The sequence below is a fragment of the Anopheles nili genome, chromosome 3, assembly GCF_943737925.1.
Source record: "Anopheles nili chromosome 3, idAnoNiliSN_F5_01, whole genome shotgun sequence".
NCBI lineage: Eukaryota > Metazoa > Arthropoda > Insecta > Diptera > Culicidae > Anopheles > Anopheles nili.
In genome coordinates, this window is record NC_071292.1 from 24,164,855 (window position 1) to 24,185,777 (window position 20,923).

Genomic DNA, 20,923 nt, shown 5'->3' on the forward strand with positions numbered 1-20,923 from the left:
AGTGAAAAAAAATCATATCAAGATTTTAATCAAAGTGGAGAGAATGTGGAATTTATCCACAAGCATCTACAAACAGAACACTGAGCTTGCAGAATCTAGCTGACAACCTGAGTAAATTATTTGGACTAAATTTGGAACACAATACTCCACTTAGAACATGATTCTCACGTAATTTACATTGAAGAGCGTAAGCATCAAGAATACGTTGAAGAATTGTGCATTTTAATTAGCCCGATGGGAAGAAAACTGGATTAAAACTGGATGGATTAAATTTGGCCATTTATCGTGGGAGCAAACAGTAGATACCTGTTACACTATATACTGGACAATCTGCTTTACGATTTATACGGTACGAGTTATTACGATTTTTTGTCCAGACGTATATAATATATTTCATTTTATTACATTAATAACACAACGTTTTTACAATATTTGATGGAACAACTATAGTAAAACTTATTTGCAAACCAGAATTTACGAAAATATATTCAACATTCTAAGTGAACATAATTTCAAAATATTGTGGCAAAATATGTAGATTTTTTTGATCACCTAGGTCACCTTACTCAAATCTACGTAAAAAAATAATCTCAGACACAAATAAGAGTGATCCTATACAGTATCATCAATCATCTATAATTAACAAATAAAGTTCGACTTACTTTCACTATGATTTAAAAAAAGTTACAAAAAAGAAATTGAAAATGAAATAAGCAGGGAAAAAAATAAATCACACTTTAATGCAAAAATGGGCTGCGAAATTTAGCGTGAAGTCAGGATGACAAAAATGATCCCAAAACGAGGAGCTGTCAATCAACAACAGGAAATGAGAATCATTGCAACCAAACCGAATCTCCATTACGTTCCGGTAATACTTAAACCCGTGAGAATGTGGTCAATATTTTACGCAATGAGAATACTTGCAATAAAATACAATAAAGCGGTGCACGAGGAAACCCATGCACTGCTGTTTAATCACAGTGTCACGTACACGAAACGATTCCATTCGATCATTTTTGCAATGCTACAGCTTCAGCTCGAAAGCGGATAGAGGGTTTTGTACTGACGGGGTCTGTACCACACCGATTATTCAGCAAAAAAAAAAAACAACATCTTTGGACCAGCAAATTAAAGTGAATTTACGGGGTCAGGTCGAGTTAAACCAGCGTCATCACAGGAAGGAGCATTGCCGTTGCCTTCCGTTCCAGTCTTTTTGATCCCGTGAAAATCGCACTGGGGACTACACAATTCGTGATCACACGATCGCTCGGCGCTCTCGCGATCCGGACCGGAAAAAGTGTTCCGCCGGCGTGCGGTTTAGATTAAGGAAATACATGACGGTGGTAAACATATTTTACATCGTATACAATGGCACTCGCGAAGAATTCGCCGCATTCAGCGAAAGTGAGCTAATCACGACGAACTCGCTGCGGTGTCGCGCCAGAAATGACGACAGCAACCTTAACGTAAAATATGAACTCGATGCCAGGCGAAACTGTCCCCTTTAAAAGAATACCTTCGATAGGGCACCACCCTGAACGGTGCACTAGACAGACATAAGCTTACATTTTCCCAGACTAAAGAAAGCAAAAGGCATTTTTTTAATTTTCGGGGCGTTTCCCAGGGCTACCACGCGCTTGGGGAATGGCCCTTCCATTTTCCACGATCCACAAGGAAACACGAGCGAAAGCACATCGTGCATCGAATAGGAAAGTATACATTTCGGACAGCTGCCCAGAACGCAACCACGGCCTCACAGCGTACACTTCAAATTAAACCTTTTTGGAGCAAATGACCGAGCAAAGGCGCGATCATCGGCCTCTGGTCACAGAAGAAGGCGGAAATTGGAAAATATGCTTGAAAGTTTCGGTGCGGAAATCGAAAAGCTGTGATAACGATAATGGCGATGAAAGTGAGAGTCGTTCATAGAAGCAAGTGAATGAAAATGAAAAAAAAATACTTTCATTAGTCCCAGAGACGTGTCATAGAGGGACGCGGAATAAAGAAAAATGAACAGTAGATAAAAAACTATACCTTTTCAATAAAAAACTGCAACATTAAACATACAATAAACTAAAATTTACATTACGCAACCAAATAAATTAGGCTAATGATATTTTGCTTATCGAAAGGGAACGTCAATAATTGTCTATTTGCTTGTTACGTGTGGAATGAAAAATAAGACATTTTTCAAAACCTATAACAAGACATTTATGAGTCGAATTGGATGAAATTGACACGTACTGGCTGCGATACATTGTTTATGGCAGCGTCTTCGAAATGTAAGGAAATTGGATCACTTTTCTCAGGCCGAACGAGGGGGCGTAGGCTGTATGTAAGCTTGGAGCTTATACCGTAGCTTATTTTTCTCCACGGATATTTCTTCTCTTCCTACAAGCCACGTCGTGTAACCAGCGTTACAAGAATCAGATGCGATGAAGTACAATAAATTTCGCGATCAAGGAAAGGTGTCCGTTATTATTTTCTTTTCTTGTTTTTAAACTTCGTTCACACGCTGCCAATAGCACTGCCAACGAAGGCGTCGATTTTTTATTTTCAGACGCCATACCCCCCCTTTCTAACGTAATGATGCTGTGTATTGTACAACATTGTTCAGCAATTTTTGCCACGCTTTGGTAGGAAAAACACATGAACAACACGGGTGCTTGAATGGAAAATTTTGAAACAAGCAACCACATGGTGAAAAAATAAATGCAAATCAAACTGACCATTGTGCTGAGCTTGATCCATTGCGGATGGAGCAGAACTGGTATGCAGATCGCAGACCTTTAAGCTTGATGGAAAAAGTTCACAATCCAAAGGGCTGAGCTAGCTTCCCATGAAAGAAATGCACCAATACAAGGGTTGTAGTCATGGGAAAAGTTCATCACCAAACAAGCTCCATCGACTTAACGCCTACGCACTTTCGCAGCCTTTTTTGTGCTCTTGCAAATTTGTTCGCCAGCTCGAATGGTGTTGAATGCTCGTTAAGAGGAAAGAGCGGTCGCAAAGATCAAATCAAAGGATTATTGTGCACTTCCGTTCTGTGTTCGACATAATAGTAAACTGAAGGCGGTAATTTGAAATTTGTTTCTTTTTCTCTGCATATAGAGGAATAATACATCCCAGTGTAAGACGTTAGCATTTGCACACTAACAATGTTGTCAACATTTTTCTTGTTTTTTCAACTAACGAACTGAAAATGTTGCTTCCAAGAGAAACAACACTAATTTATCCAACGGAAAGGAAATGGCTAATCACGATTTTTCCCAAATGCCACCGGTTTGCTGTACGACACAGCATTGGGTTGCGTGCGTGAATCAAGCGGATAAACGAGAAAGAAGGAACACGGAAAACGGCACCATTTCAAGAAATATTAATTGAATCGTTACAGGCAGCGATTATATCTTTCTTTTTTACATTCCAGCACAGGCGGAAAATAACTGAAGAAATAGAAAATAATTGAAAGAAAACAAGATAAATCATAGGTAAAAAAATGTCACCATACAGAGAAGGCGATAATAATTTAATTTTCACACACAACTGTGTATAGTTTAACGCCGACGCAATCGATCGTTAGGTGATGGGTACAATTTTGCTTTTTAAACACGGTTGTTGTTTTTTTTTCATTTGCGCAAAAATCATTGACGAAGAAACCTTCAAAAGAAAGTGTTGCTATTACAAGTGAAAGGAACACCGTGTAGGCAAATGGAAAATATTTTCTACCAATTACTTTTCGAGTGCAAACACCAATCAGCATCGTATTCTAAACATATCATTACGATTGAGCCTATTGTCTTCACTTTAGCACTAGCTGTTTTGTCTGCTTTCTTCACTGGCGCAAGAAAATAAAGTAAGCATTCATTTGAGAAATCGTAATGTTGGAGTTAGTAGGCAAGAATCATTACCATCATAGTTTGCAGAGAAAATATTTACTACAAACATGAGCTGGCGCCATATATTACTTTTCCTTTCAGTCGACAAGTATGTCGTCGCGTAAAGTTAATCGAATAAAATAAACCAGATTACCGCCTCAGCATAGAAGTGTGGCATACCTTCAAGCGGAAAAGCGTGAAGGAAATGCAATCTAAAGTGCCCTTAGGCGATGCATGTAGGTTCAATTTTTAATAGTCATTGCCCACCTGCTGTGAGCAGCTTTTGACCTGGATTCGTAATTAAAGGTTTCCGGGTTACCGCCTGCATGACTCTGTGAGATGCTAGCATCCCATTCCTTGCAGATGCGCCGCTGAATATATTACCATGATCGAAGAGCGGTTATGAAAAGGAGTTCGTCGCTTAATCGCCTGTTGAAGTCTAATGTTTCATGTATGTTCAAATATTTACCTAGGTGCAATTTCTCTTCGTATGACGATACATTATATGTACCAGTAAGAGTACTTGCAGAGGAAAACGATCCAATCTATACGGCTTTAAATACAAGTCTTGAAGCAGCCTTTCGTTGGAGTATAAATTTTTCACATTGCGAATAAATGGATTTCTGCAAATCAAACCGGTACTAGCCATTGAGACCTACCAGTTTTCTTTTGACCTTCTATTGCCAATCGTGCCCTCTCAGTTTAATCTCTCGATTAAGCTGTATGTTCGAGGTAATAGATACAATTTATCAAAAAGCAACAGCATTTCACCGTTGTGCCTAAGATGCACCACGGAACCAGATTAGCAATGGAGATTTTCTCTGCATCTATCCATAAGATAAAAAATAATCATTTTACATCAATCAATTTCCTCTTACTTGGGGAGTAACTATTTTCACTACAAAATCCAATCGATTGATGTACCCCCTTAGCTCAGTTAGCCTAGATTGGGACGAGTTTCTCAAGACAACTAGGTGGCATCCAATGGAAGGATAGGCCAACCATCGATATATAGGGTAACCGATTTTAACCATTCATTCGCTGACATATCTCAAGGCTTGCATCAAGCATTCCAACAAGTGAACAAGATCGTCACACTTGGGATAATTTTTCATGAACCATCATCCTTCGCCCTTAGCCTTGGTTAATTCATAAAGACAATCAGTTGACGGCTGGAATAGATCGATTTGTTCCTGATGCACAGGGAAGGATTGAACTGTACTTTTGAAACGGGACAAAAACACAAATTAGCCTTCTTGTAAATTGTATGTATTTATAGCTAAACATTTCATCTCGTTGAATATGTCATCATACAATGCTATAAACCGTTCAGATACTTGCTATTACGCCCTGACATATAGTAAAACCAAATAAATATCAATTGCACCCAATCCAACTGCATTGAGCAAACTTATAAAGCTTATTCAACGTGCTTATGCTACATATTACGTGTATGATAGAATCAATGAGCATTATATTACCTTTGCATGTTGAATCTATAAGAAGCGTATAATAGAGTTCTTCAAAAGCCAATTTTCTACATTATAGAAAATAAGTGCAAAAAATCTGAACAAAACCAAAATAAAAAGAAACAATGCAAATAATTGAGTACTGCACGCAAATTAAGAGTCGATCAAAAAGCGTCAAAAATTTATATTTTTAGTGAATACCACTTCTCACACATGTGAGTGACAAATATACCTTCGTACATCATCCGTTCGCTGTCGTAGCCTCCTCCACAAGCAGAATGGTAAGAGGTAGTAGGTTCGGTATAGCGAAAAAAACTACCCCCACCAAACGAACCAGGAGTGCATCCAGAACCATTACTTGGTGTGTGTGTTTCAAATACCATCTCATCCTCTTCAAAAAATTGTCCGGACAGATCGACCTCTTTTTGTTGCTTTTCAAGTTGTTCCTTCTTCAGTTGTACGAAATCTATTTCTTCCTCTTCCTGTCGCTCGTCGTCGAAGGACACAGGATCTACATCATCCAAGCGACGCAAATACAGATCGGCGTCACGTTTATAGCAACTGGAAGAATTAATCTTCGTTGCAGGAGAATGATTTTCAGGAACATATTGGTATGGCACATGTGTACGGGGGAGGTCTCCATCGGTTGAGTTTTGCTCTTCAACAGAATTTTCGCGACCGAGCTCGATAGTGCTTCGTTCTAGTGTTTCGATGTTTTTTGAGATGCCAAAATTAGCCTTCGCTTTTGTGACAATCCCCTGCGTAAGCAACTGCGCCAACTCTAGGTTCAATGGGGTTCCGTAAGCTTCATCCTCATCGTCACTGCTCTGTGTGCCGAGCCGTCGATGGTTTGAATGATATTCTTTACTAGAAACATCGGCGCGTGATGTACGTCTACTACCGTTTTCAATTCCTTCGCGGATATCTTCGTAATCGAAAACTTCGAAATCAGAAGGAGTCGAGGATGATTTATCCAGGTCGTCTTCCTGTGCGTCTCCAGATTTAATTAACTCGTCATTAACGTCCATTTTGGGTATATTGTTTGGATTGAATGTAATTTCCACCTGCACTTTATCACTTTCGCATCATACCATTAAATTCTTATTTATCATAATAGCTACGCTTACTGGTAGTTATATCATTTTATGACAATTCCGAAATCACTGCATTCGCCTTGCCGATGAGAACATAATTTACAAGGCACTCTAGAAATGTTTTTCTAAAATTTATCATAACGCCATCTTCTCGATAAATGATGAATTCTTCGAAGGAGACAAAATCGTAGCACAAAGACAAACACGACAGAGAGTGGACCAATTTTACGTTGAATTCAATTGTAACACGGCGTCATTTCATCACTGATCGCACTGCAGTCTGATCCGGAAAAGGTTAGCGTTATCAAAATCACTATTGAAACATTTTGACGAAGATTTGCGTACAGTATTTAATTGGGCTGCGAACGTGCTGTTGCGTTGTTAGATTGTGTGATCATACGTTAGACGCGAAGCATGCTCACAATTATTTCAATGGAAATGCGTAATTACTCAATATCATTTTCCAGCCCGTATCAACATTGCTGCGTGTTTTGGGTGGGATTCGGTATAACTTATTAACACGTCTACGTTAGAAATTGTACCCACAAGCGAATCGAAGCGCACAAGAGGAAGGCATTTAATTTTCACACGAATAAACAACTTGCTATCGACGCGATGGTGAATGAAAAAGCATCCAATGAATAGTGCTTGGAACGTGTTCGAAAGAAAACACTTACGAGAGGCTTGCACGTGCGTAGCAACGATTTTTCTTCAATTCAATTGCTTTCTTTACATGAAACACATCAACGGACGAGTAAGACAGCCTAAGACTTGCTTAATCTCTTGCACCTTTAACGTTATTTAAATGAGTCCCACACAAAGGGTGTGAAAAAGGTATTAAACTATAATAAAACGATTATTACGCTAGTGAAAATAAAGAAATTATCCACATGGAAACGAAGTAATAAAATAAATGGCAGAAAACAAAACGAAACAATGATACCTGTAACATAAGCGCACCTATTTCGTTAACAAAATTATGGTTGTAGGAAAATGGAAATATCCTAGTGACTATTTTAAAATACATATATCACGAACTTCCGTCATCGTTATTATGTCACACAATCATTAAGGAGCTTCACAGAAAACATTTTGTTAGTCTTCAATCAGGCGATTTCGATTGATCCATTATATGCTGTTATTTTTAATCAAATGTTATAAACATGCAATGTGTGAGTAGCACACATGCAATAACATATTTTGTAGTAGATTGACATCACTGAATTTGAAAAAAAAATTGATGTTTTATTGATATATGATGATTGATGTTCTATTAAGCATCATTATGTGTACTCAATGTTTAAGCAATGCGTTCAATAAACGAAAACGAGTTTATTGGAAAAAAACGTACGGACATGTGTTTGTAAACAAATCCTAACGTAGTAAATATTAATAACCTCCCGTAATGTCCCCTATAATACTGTCCCACACAACGATAAATAATAGATGCCGGTACTCAACTGGTTATGAAGTAATCCATATTGCTGATAGACTGGAAAATTTTACCACCCCCTAACGATAGGCTCACTTGCTCCATTTTGCTTAGACTCATTGCTGCATTGAAAAAAACCTTTTCGGCACTTTCGTACTTCAATATTACTACAATTTATCACACAGATATAACATCCAACATTAAAAAAGTACGCACAGTAATGCAAACAAATTAAAATATCATCCACATCTCGAAAAAGATTTTCGATTCTAATTTACCAAACGGCTTTTATATAATATATAGAACCACTGATCAACAGGTGAGAAACTTATTGGAACAGCTGATCATTTGAAAGCTAAAACAATTTTTCATTTTATTTTTCACTAAATAAACAGCGACTTAATTGCATTTTTAAAACATTTGCAAATAACAATCCAAAACAGACAACACACACTTTTAGATACAAATCACTAGCATACAAATGCATACAAAATGTGATAAATGTATCACATCATATCAAATTTTCACTAAAGCCACACTACCGACTGTTGCGTCTCGCAAGACTGGTGCAAGTGAACTGAGAAGCCGGTGGCGTCGGAACTGCGAGACTTGCCGTTTTCTGCACGATGGCTATACAAACAGCTGAGAAGTAAAAGCCAAAGAAAAGCTCTTCTTGGCTGCAGCAGCTCTGTTGAAAATGCTCTACTATGCATCATCGAGAGCGTACGGGAGCGTGAGAGGCCAAAACTTTTCTCAGTGAAAATCGAAATAAACACAGATGCATTAAGAAGCATCAGAGCATATGAAGAGAGATCATGCAAAACAAAATTCATTCAGCGACTGTCGGAAAATGCAAAACTGTTTTATATTGTAATTAATTTAAGCCACTTGCTTGGCTACTGTTTTTCAACTGAACAGAGGAAGAGGTTCATATATAACAAGAGATATGGATAATAACAGCTGCTTAAACATAATATAGTACATATAGCCATTCAAAATCTTACTTATTTTAATTTTTGTTTTACTCATTGTTGTTTACTTATTCATTGATTTTATTTAATAAACAGTAAATACATTCGATCGATGTTAAATTTTATTCGCAGCCTTATGAAACAGATCCATGATTTTGGAGTGAAAATACATATATTTGGTTAAAACACCTTTCAGAAATTATCATGTGAACGTAATGAGCATTCATATCCATATACCTATAGATAAATAAATCATGTTAATCTGTAGTAGGAAACAGTTTTCGCTTCACAAGCTGTGATTGAAAAAATATCTGAAATATCAAATGACAACCTGTGCTGAATAATGAAAACTAAGACTAACGAAAACTGAGAGAAAGGAATTATATTATTCCCAGTCAGTGAATAGCGAACACATACTCCATTGTGCTGTTTGTCAAAATTTTCCACCATCGGCTTACTCCACCGCTATTCCAATCTAGGAAAATGATCATCCTTCACAAAGAGTGCAGGTGACACGTGAAGAAAACCGGGAAGCATCTATATGTCCTGTACTATACGTCATATATAATATGTGACGCGTAAAAGTTAGATAACTTGTGGTCGATGAGCAGACTTGGTTTTTGTTTCTATACACTTAATGACACATTATGGTTTGGGAGTCGAAAACAACACCAGGAAACAAATGTGACGCAAAGTTTTCATAATGTACAAAAAACGAACAGAAGTGAAAAATACTTTTCAAACATTACGGAGCGTTTAATTTGATTGTTGAAAAAATAATAGCACTATCCTTTATACATTTTATGTAAAAAATGTGTACTTTCTCACAGCATGCCGGACAATAAGGTGTCATACAGTCAAAAATGTGGAAAATGACCAATCATGACCAGTCGATCAAAATCGATTTTCCGTTCAACAAATTGGTAGCGCAACATTGTGAACATTCAGAAAATTGTTTGTGAACGAATGGAAGCAAAACATTTCTACCAGCATTCCATTGTGCTCGAATTGCCACTGACCGTTTAGCATTACATCGGCACTGACCATATTGATGAAAGAAATCAGCAAACGATTACTGAACATTTAACTGACAGTGCGGTTTGATTTAATCAACCAAAATCAATCGATAAATGTAAAATTTTATTGGGACAAACCATGCGCTTTCAAATCACAATCACCACCTTTTACAACTGTCTACTTTTTACATTGTATCATTTTGCATTAGATCAATGAATTTGTGCACTGTTTGCAAATACCAGTTTTTTCAACGCTAGACAGCACGATGGTTGTCGATTTGATTATTTCATCATTAATCGATGAATCGTGATTAGGTATAACCGTCACAGGAGAAATCATAAATTAGAAAAAAATGAGCAAGCAACTTCTGCTTCACGAATTAGTCTGTCGAACTTGACAAACCACGTTAGGCGTTTGTTGCAACATCGCCTTGATCGTTGTCCTTCATTGCGTGCTTTTCTATCGTTCCGCCATCGTGACCATTTTCCTAGTTTATACATTCGATGACAAAATTGCATAATTAAGGTGCAGAAAGCATATTATACATGCAAAAAAGGCACAATATTGTTTTTATTTCCGTTTTGAAATCGTTAGCATATTAATTTTGCATATTACAAATAGTTACGCCACTTTATGTTGTGCTTCCAATTCCATGCCGTTAGTTTCGTAGCTTCGTTACCAAATTTACCGGCCGAACACAGGAAGTGTTCCACGGCATCTACTAATTAGCAGTAATATTATCGAACTGCCGGTGGCACTCTCAGCACATCTGGTCACTGACATTGACTCTAGCCATCGGGAGAAAGGTTGCATACCTTGCGCGAAGTTCAGCCACGAATCAATCATGTGCCATTTGTTATTCTTCGGCAGGGAAGATACGCACAGAGTGATCCGAGCGGGGCATGAGACAGATTGAGCTCAAGAGGATGAGCTGATGATTATTTCATCACAAAGAGGAGCTTACTAATAGCTAGGCTTTGTGGTCTCCGATGCGTATTCGTAGCGATTTGTGAACCATCGAATGCTTTATGGCCATTGCAAATTAATCGCCACGTCCGACCGAATTGTAGCAGGTGAGAGGTGAACCACATTTAAAATCGAAAGTGAAAGTACATATTGCATCATTTTAGTCTCCGGAAAGTAGTCATACAGGAACAAAGATGTGACGTAGTCATTTTGATTTGTACTATATTGGAGGAATTTATTATACCTTTTGAGCACCATTTGGAGAAACCTCATTACTTATAAAGCAAAGAATCGCAGGAGAATAATAATCTCTCGATTCGTTAGACAAAATTTAAATCAATTTTAAACAATGTGTACTAAATCAATATTAGCTAAAAATTAAGAGTTCAACAGGCAGATCGAAATCGTTCGTGTTCTTAAATGGCATAGTGTCAAATTCGAAAAGCGAACGACAGGAAATTAGACGGCACCCGGCCTAGTTTAGTTTCCGGTTTGATCTAACACCATTCCTTGCAACGGAGGTGAAGGATTTACATCTTTTTTATAGCATGTAAAAATAAATAGCAGTTTCCTGTACTCGGGCATAAATTAAAAATGACAAAATATATTTTTCTAACGTTAACATAAAAAATTTATATAAATATATTTAAAAATTTCAATTCGGTATTGTTTTCGAATTTTCCATGCAATATCTGGAGCATTCCAGTATTTGAACACAAATGGATAAACTTCCAAAAAAAGTGTTTAATATTGTGCATGTTAAATAAAGATAACTAACCCACCATAAACAAAAAATCAAACGAATCCATTAATTAGATTATAGATCAAATATGAAAGAGAACCACGATTACATCGATACCAAACAAACGATTGACTACATTCGTACGAGTAAGAGCTTCTAAGTAGCTCTCGTATTTGGGTTCGTCTATATCGCAGACTCGAAATTATTTATGAAGTTTGCTTTCATGAATATACCAATTAGGTTCAAGTTTAAGAAGAAGTCAAACAACGACTTTCTCTCAATCTTTTTGCAGACACTACTTTGCTAAATATTCATTTGATATAATTAGAAATGTTTTGCAAATAATGGTGGAAGCTTTTCGCACATGTAAAGGAGTACGCAGCAGTTGACTAAATATGATGCTTCGCTGTAGGTCGTTTTTTGAAACCTCTTCAAAAGTGTCAAAACTGCCATAACATTTATCTCTCTTGAAACACCGTTGTACTGTTGCGCGAAGAATTGTTTAAATGATTTTTCTTTCCAAACATTTTTCTGTCTCATTTTTATCTCGAAGGTGATGTCTTAAGATTCACAAGGCGTTCTTTTATCTTGATATTTTTCCCGCTAGGTTTCTTCGCAAATTCCCAACGCCAGGTTTTATCAAAATTCACCAAAAACATAGCATACAAAGGCCACGAACAAGATGCAATGCACCCAACGGATTGAAAACAAACAAGTAGCATTAATTAGTACACTTGGACTTGCCATAAAAAATGACTTGAATGAAAATTGCAACATCATGAGACGAGAGCGCGTGCAGGATCTGGCCGACATAGCTATGTTTTGACTTCGTACAAACACAACGCTTCAGTCAAATAACTTCAACAAACGAAAATAGTCACCACTAGTGGCAGCTCTACTTATGATAAAGATATGGTATGAAAAACGAGCATAATCTTCATCCATTTACCTTTCTAGCGATAGTGTATTTTAACGTTCGTTCCTAGGTGGAAGTGGTTCCACAGAGAAATGGCCTTTGTTTCATTTATCGCGAAGCATCGCAGCTCACAGAGGGAGTCTCAATTCATCAAGGAACAAAACGACCTAACATCAAGGCGCATCAACAGCAACCCATCTCAGCGGCTTGATTCGGTCAACAATGGGTTAGTTTCTTTTCCAAACACCTCACCTTGGTGCGATCTCGCATTAATAGGTGACTTTTTCATTACCGACCGGTCCACTGTCCACTAGCCAAGACGTTTGACTGGAACACAACAGTAGCCAGTATTTGTTTTCACCTCGGCGTTTACTCCACCCTGCACCATGCTAATGAAACCGTCGATTAATTGCGCGCTCGCCAAGTGTTAGGTTGATGATGATCGTGGGTGCGAAAATTGTGACCTCGTCCAATTAATTCTTCATCCCCAAAGGTCCATTTCCCTCAGTAAATGCATTTCCATATAATGAAACCATTTGGGATTCTGACGAGCTCATGGCGTTTGTTGTGAACCTCGAGGAAAGTTTGAGTTTAAATTAATCTTCAAAAAAGCGCCTGCAGTGAAAAAAACTTTCGCCTTTTTCTTATATTAGGGTCTGTGCATTGAATTCTCGTAGTTTCATAAAAATATTTGTTATTTTTTTTTAACAAAAACAATCATTAAACGAGAATTATTTTTTCATTAAATTTTTAACGAAAATAACATTCATCAAATGAGGGTTAAAGATAATTTTTCAAAATAAAAAATTGCAAAAAACTAGTACAGATTATGAAAATACAACCGCGTAAAATGTTATTATGAAGTTCCTATACAAGTACATTTTTTTAAAGATACACAAACATAAAAAGACAATTTCAATCGTATACATAATTGCCATGGGTAAATGTTAAGCGTTTAATATTGGATAATTTTGCGTGTGTTGAGATAACTTGTTTTATATAAATTTTCGAACAATCAACTGTTCACGCATGATCAACGACTCCAAATGACGTTAATCTTAGATCATTACGCAAATTTTTAATTAAGCAAGTTTTTTTACGTGAACAGTTATTTTTTTTATTAAACTAGTTTCTGTTTGCAGTGCCTCAAATCCAACCAACATGTCGATTGCAATTCGATACCAAATGCATTAATCAACACATATCAAAATCCTACCAATCAGCAAAAAATGTATGAAAACATAGGGCATCGAAGAAAGTGAAATGAATTGATCGAAAGATCGGGTTTCCATTTTATTCCAGCCGCGCTGTACCACAGCATCAGTTTGTGCTAAAAGGATGCTGGCGCACGAGTATAGGAAGCATACATTCTCTTCTTTGTGAATTTCTCAGAGGAGGTGGAACTTCAAGTAGACTACTTTCACTCAGTGTGTATAAAATCTCCCTTTTTGTTTGCTTCACTTACAGACAATGATGTATATCGCTTGCCGTATTGAAAAAAGCGTGGAAAATGGATAATAGTGTTAGGATATTTTCAACAAAAGTTTTGTTTTTTCCCTTTTAACGATGAAGGTATTTAATTGCAAACAGAATTCATTCAATCGTTAATTTTAATTCTGTGCTTAACAAAATAGTTTTATTTTTGGAAAAAATCTACACACGCATAGAAAAAAATTATTTATTTAATTTATACATTTGATTAACATTGAACATTTGATAAACTTGCAATTCGCATCTGAAAATGAAGAAAATTGCAATATGGTCTGATCTAAAACAATCAGCAATAGATGCCGTTTGCACTGTAATTCTCTCTTCCATTGGCTACGAAATTTTCATATCTATTGCCCTTTCAATTATCATTCGTGATAAAGCACATTTTAAAATAAATGATTGTTGAAAATTTTTGTTGAAAACCGACAAATCAAGTAGGACTTAAGGATAAAAAAAATAGGAAAGCCCGATACATTTTTGGCTTAGATGAAATTACTTCGTTTTCTGTCGTTTCGCAAAACAGTGTTTTAAATGCCGTTTTTCTCTAGATGAGATCTTGTCACGAGGTTTGCGGATGACGCGGCGATCAAATCACATGACTGCCAAGAGGGTGGAGACCTTGAAAACAGAGTGCAATGTGTGCTTACAGATATCAACAGACACTTGCGACTCAGTTCCAGTTCACGAAAAACGGTTATTGTTTCATCCTTAATTCATCCTACAGTATAATGCACACGGGCAAGTGTGTTGGTTGTATCGGTGTGTTGCAAGCTAATATTACAGCATATAACTTTTACGTGAAAACCAATAGACACGCGCACATTCCTCTGCTTCAAAACCCCTTCCACATGAAATGATTTTCGTTGAAGACGTTCGAGAAGTGTCGATGACATAATTGTTGCACTGTATCGGCGGGCTTCGTCGCCCATTGTTTCTCCTGCCTGAAAAGAGCGGAGTGGGGACATGGTGGAGGAATTGATTTTTTGGTTCACGAAATTTGTGCACGGAACCGTGAAAGCCGACACGCCGATCCGTATGCATCGTCGTCTTCCGAGCAAAAACTCGGAAAGGCTCTATGGTGTTGCTTCTCGAAAAATACGAGTAAATATATTGATCCTATTAAAGAGAAATTTGGCGCCGATGCCATTAACTGGTGAACACAAAGATGGCAAACGTGATAGATACAGCCCAATGCTTAGTTTGGATGAAATTAATTTGTACCTCGAGCTAAAATTAAGGGTATGTCGATGAAAACAGCACTCGCGAGCGTGAAAGCAAGTTCAAAACCTTGATATTCATCAGTCGTTTCACTAATTAACTCGGATGGCGTAATTTTATAAAAAAAAAAACTACCGAACATGGGGCAGTTCTCATCACAAACTACCTCTATCTCCTTCTTTTTATCGTTCTGAGGAAAAATTCTATATATGACCGTATGACATAATGTCAATATTACGAGAGTGCTTGTTCCTTGATTGGAGGGAGTAGAAGAAATCCTACGACCCTGTCCAATAAACCCACAGTGGTATTAGTAGCTATACATCGCAACCACTATTCGTGATTGTTTTGACCAAAAAACACGACTGGGTGAATTGATAGCCATAGCGTATAGTAATAAGCAACATAAGCAGACCATTCGCCACGCCAGCGTGCAATCACCGTGAAATTCACGGTGGGTTTCTAGGTCTACGTATCATCGCAGCTGTGAAAAAAACAGCTTAAACAAAATCACTCAGCATTGAGAAATCAACAGTTTAATAAAATTTATTTCTTGTGGAAGTTAGAGGACTTTCGGAACTTTTCTCAATATATATAGTTTTATAAACAAATTAACTATACTCTTTCGCGGTAAAATTGTGCCCGTATGACTCTTTTAAATTGAAGAAGTACAACAATCACATGCTCATCGCCTTATTCTATATTATGCGTGAGGAAAGATACGGAAAATCGATAAGCCACTTTGGCTTCTTTTCCCGGCACAACTATACCGGTTACTGCAGCAACTGGACACGATCGATTCCACAATACCCAATGCGACCTTCAACTTCCGTAGTCCGGAAGTGGAACAGGTCAATAACTGTCGAAGAAAAACCCCGCTAGCCAATAGTGTTTGACGGATCTCAGACACTATGATAGTGTTGATGAATAATGAAACAATATAATTTAAGAAGCCACAATCGAATGAAATTATGAAATAACTTAACGCAAACAATGTGTAAAGAAAAAACTACCTTCTTACAAAACTCAATCGTGAACGTAACGAATTGGGGGCTTGACCCACACAAGTAAGAAAAAAAACCCTCGAACTCGGAAGGCACGCGTAACTGATCGAGATTGTAGCGCTCACACACGGGAACAACTTTTAGGCGTATTTCTGTTTCATTTACGTTCGACCGGAAATGGAAGCGTATCCTTGTATCCTACATAGGCACACATGGACCGATCCTTCTTTCACCGCACTTACAACCTCCTTAACCTTACATACTCATACGGAATTTGACATTGAAATTTTGTTTATAGAACTCGTATTAGTGTACACTTGATCGTGGCGGGGAGTGTAGCAACGAAACAACGAACATATTGCAGGCACAACCAGCACTAATTTAGCACTTTGCACATAGAATGCGTCACCTTTAGATTGATGGCACTGGATAGAAGTTACACAAAAGCCGCGACTATGGGCACTCCCGAACTATATATCATTTCTTGTCAAATAAGAGCGCGTCGATGATTAGCAAAATTGCTCGTAGAGGTCGAAAAACGGCACTAAAACTTTACAAAATCTCGAAATAAATTCGCGCACATCATCCACACGACTTGGAAATGAAAAACATGTTAAAGACTAGTGGTGGCCAACACTGTCAGATTTGACATATACTCCGCGAAATGAACGATCCGCTCCGATATTTATTTCACTTCATTCTAACGGAACGCCAAATTTCTTATCAGTACAGGATTGAGTGACAAAGAAAAGAGTGATATTGTCATTCAACTTCGTAGATTAATATTTAATATATTAATAAAAATAATAAAGTATACTCATAATGTATTCTATCGAAACAAGAGTCCAGCGCCACCTAACGGACGCTAGTGAAATCGAGCTAAGCGATACGGTGCAAAAGGCTTGTGTTCATTCGGAGCCCGGCAACTTATGCAATTTGCACAACATTACTTGTAGTTAAGTTCAATCCTAAAGGAAAAGAATGCTATGTCCTCAGTTCACACGATAGAGCAAGCTACATACTTTAACAATGAGTAGAACTAAACTAGGTCAAGCTGTTTTAAGACATGTACTAATATAAACTACCAATAGCAAGAATTATAACTACAAACTATTTGCAAATGAACCTTTGTTTCACGCGAATTGGATAGTTTGACTGTCTCATCAGGCGGCAACTGGATGACATTCAGTCACGCCATCCATAAGTGTTTGTTGTATATATTTTGATAATTAAATCTGCAACATACATTTGCCATTATTTACATATCAGCATGTGTACAAACTAGTAAAGATGTAGCAATTGATTTTGTTGAAGGCTCATTCTTATGTATCTTCGAAAAGAACACTACGAACAAAAACTCAAGCTTTTAAAGGACATTTTTTCTGCTGTGTAAACTCAAAAGCAATTCCCACCAATGCTAGGTATCACCTTGAAACAAAGGTTACGGGACCCAAAATGGAACCACCGATCGATGGAAGAAATCCTATTTATAATGCTGATTCCGCACGATATCCAGCAATTGCTAACAAACTGTTCTTTTATTTTATCATTGGAAAGAAAATCATTTCAGTGTGTGTGAAAATTGATAAAAAAAAACCATCATGCAGAACGCACTCTCGCCTCTTCCTTTATTGTGCGGAACGCTTTCGTCATATTTTCTTAAATGGCTTACTTCCATCCAGCTAAAAACGTCTATCAAGAGCACAATTCACACGACCGCACTCCGTCAAGAGTGCTACCGATTAATTATAAAAGCAAATGAAAATCCAATAAACATAAAAATGCATTATTGGTTGCCATTTGGTAGTTGTTCCGGCACGCTTGACGAATACAACTGTGCGTCCATAATCATATGCTTTAGATTTCCAGAAAAAGATCATGTGAAAGTCATAAAAAAGCGGTGCAATTTTTCGATTCATAAAATCCCGCGGTATGCTTCTTGCGTTCCGCTACCGCTTGCGATGTCGGAAATGTGCACATTTCAAGCTCTAGCGGGAATGAAATGTTGCGATATTTTTACAGCAAAAAGGGTTTAATGGAAACACATTCGTAAGCGGATCCCCTGTTGAAAATCGTGGGATCGAGATAAAAATAAAGAAAAATGTGGTATAGCATTTTGATGATGGACAAGATGATCCACCATGGCAGCGTTTTGGTAACTTTGAAGCTTGCTCTCTCAAATATCGGCTGCTTTTCATTTGGAAAATAATTAACGAGTTTACAACATCAGAGAGAAAGCATAGCTGGGAGTTTCGAGTAAAAATAAATTTTATGAAAAAAGGATAAATAGAATAACATTTTTTCGCTTTACTTTCATAATATTATTTCTTATCATAATAAAATTTAGATTAGGCTGACCATTAGAATGAAGTAGCTGCGCAATCAGGATAAAATACCGCTAATCAATAAGCAACAAATCGAGATCGCAAGACTAGCGATTGTAGGCAAATTTATTTAAAATTTTGATAAAAAATTAAACGTGCCAAATACGAAGACAAAAAAACATGCAAATTATCCGGTAACATAAAAGATGCAGTCACGATTTCGTAGATAACATTATCTAACCCTGTTCGCCGTCGCCGGCATAAGTTGGATCAAATATTGATTACCAGTTGGTCGTGCCATTAGGAAAGAAGAAAGTACACTAACCAGTGACTAGAAGGTTGTGGTAGCCCTACGCAACGAAGATCGTTATCGAACAGGCTCGCAAAGGAGCGTAGTGTTTTACGAGTTTTACTAGTTACTAGTGATTACATCCCGCTGAAAACCGTTGTTGAGAGAAATCTGTTCGCATCTGGTCACGGTGATCTTGAGATATTCACAGAAACATACGTGCTTCTTCTCTCGGGGAGATCAATTCATTGAACGTGACACCAGCAGCCAGCAACCTCCAGTGATGAAAGATCGTGCAAGTGAAAGGATACCTGCTGGACAAACGAGCCTACATTTAACAACGCAAAATTGATGTCTTTTAGGATCTGCGAATGGTTCGCTAAATCTTGTCGCATTTTAGCAAATTGCGGAAACGATAAGACTCTGCAGGTTCGTTTTGCGAACAAAGTATTCACTGCGCGTGTAGCACGCTTGGATACATGCGGAAACGTATTTTTTCAGAGGAACTTGCGTTCGAAAACTCACTTGTAGGATAGGTGTGATGCACGTTGCACGGAAGCGCTGCCAAGCCACCGCATTTGGCCAGGGACGCCGACGATAAAAGCTACCCTTCTTACGGGCCGAATAACGTGCCGCACGACATTCGTCATGTTTTGACAGTTCGAAGAAGTAAGATATTACGCAAACGGACCGGTTTAATACCGTCCCTGTGCACAAAGAGAAAGATCTTGTTTCGATGTCCCCGAGGGGATGGGTTGATAAAGCCCGTTCTTTTCCGTCGTGAAGTAAACACCGGTAACGGATAAATCAAAAGACCTCCAACACCTTTCTCTTTGCAAATGAAAGTGACCAGTAACCGATGACGCGTTTGGACGACCGTCAATCAACCAGATCTTATGTCGAATGTCTTGTTGATACCGTACAAATCCAAAACCGAAGGTCATAGCGAAAATCAAACTTAAAGGTAGCATGTTAAAGCACCAAGACATTTTGTGAATTGTAATTATAGTTTTATAGTGATCAAAATCCGCATTGAGCCATCAGTTTAGGAGAAAAAATGTCAACAAGATTTTTCCCATGGTCCAATCTCAAACATTTTGATTAGACGGCGCATGCGACTGGTAATTAACAGCTATAAGACCCATTACTCTGGTTTCACACTTCCTCTTCCCGATAATAGGCGCGGTAAGACCACTTTCCCTGGCTCTGGATGAAAATATTGATAGCGATCGAAAAGTGGGCTGCACCTTCTTTCCTTTTACGGAGAAAATATAAAGTGAAGGTAATAGAGGTGTGGATTCACATCACGTAGAGATCTAGGAACACGCCAAATTGCGATCTTCCTCTTGGATGTCCATTTTGAAAACACCTTCTTGCTGCCATAATGCTGAATGCGAAACAGTAGCCAAAAATGAACTGTAAACATAGTAGCGTACATTAGGTAAAACTTTCGATTTTAGCGTTGCTCGACATTGGAGAAGGTTTGCTAGTGGACACGCTGCAGTAGAGTATCATTCCCGGAAGCGAAATACAAACTAGCAATTTTTGACCGTAACAATCTACAGACGAATGTAATGGAAGGAAACTTACCGAAATATGGCCTACCTCGAACGGTGGGGCGCGATCGATTGAAGTATATTTGATTAAATCAATACTCCACATTAACATAACGAGCTGCTGCACCATTTGTTATAGGTGCGGTGTGAGAAAAGATGCAATACAATAATTTCCATAATAACCCAAAATGAACGCTGGTCAAAGATTTTGCCGACTACACGCGGACATTGACACGCGTTATGAAACAGAAAACATTGCCCGCAATCTTACTTACGGTTGTGTATGGTTTGTGAAAGCGTATACAATATCGGAATTACTCACCTGCAATGAACAGAGAAAATAAAGAAATGTTTAGAATTTCGTATAGGAAATAAGATTATTTCTTATTGGAATAGATTTTGTAAATATGGAACTATGGGACAATTACGACAACTCGAAATTAACTAATCGGGGAGTCTCTACCAAGAACATGAATTATAAATGTGGTACAACCAAAGAAGCACATACGAAGTATGCCGGTGGCAACGAGCCAACAAAGCATGTTCTAATTAATGGTAA

General features: G+C 37.8%; 1 protein-coding gene across 1 annotated transcript in view; it reads right to left on the minus strand.

Annotated features, from left to right (window-relative positions):
• LOC128723103 (trafficking kinesin-binding protein milt) overlaps positions 1-20,923 on the minus strand; it is a 37,755-nt gene that overhangs the window by 15,498 nt on the left and 1,334 nt on the right. The gene's annotated exons all lie outside the window — the stretch shown is intronic.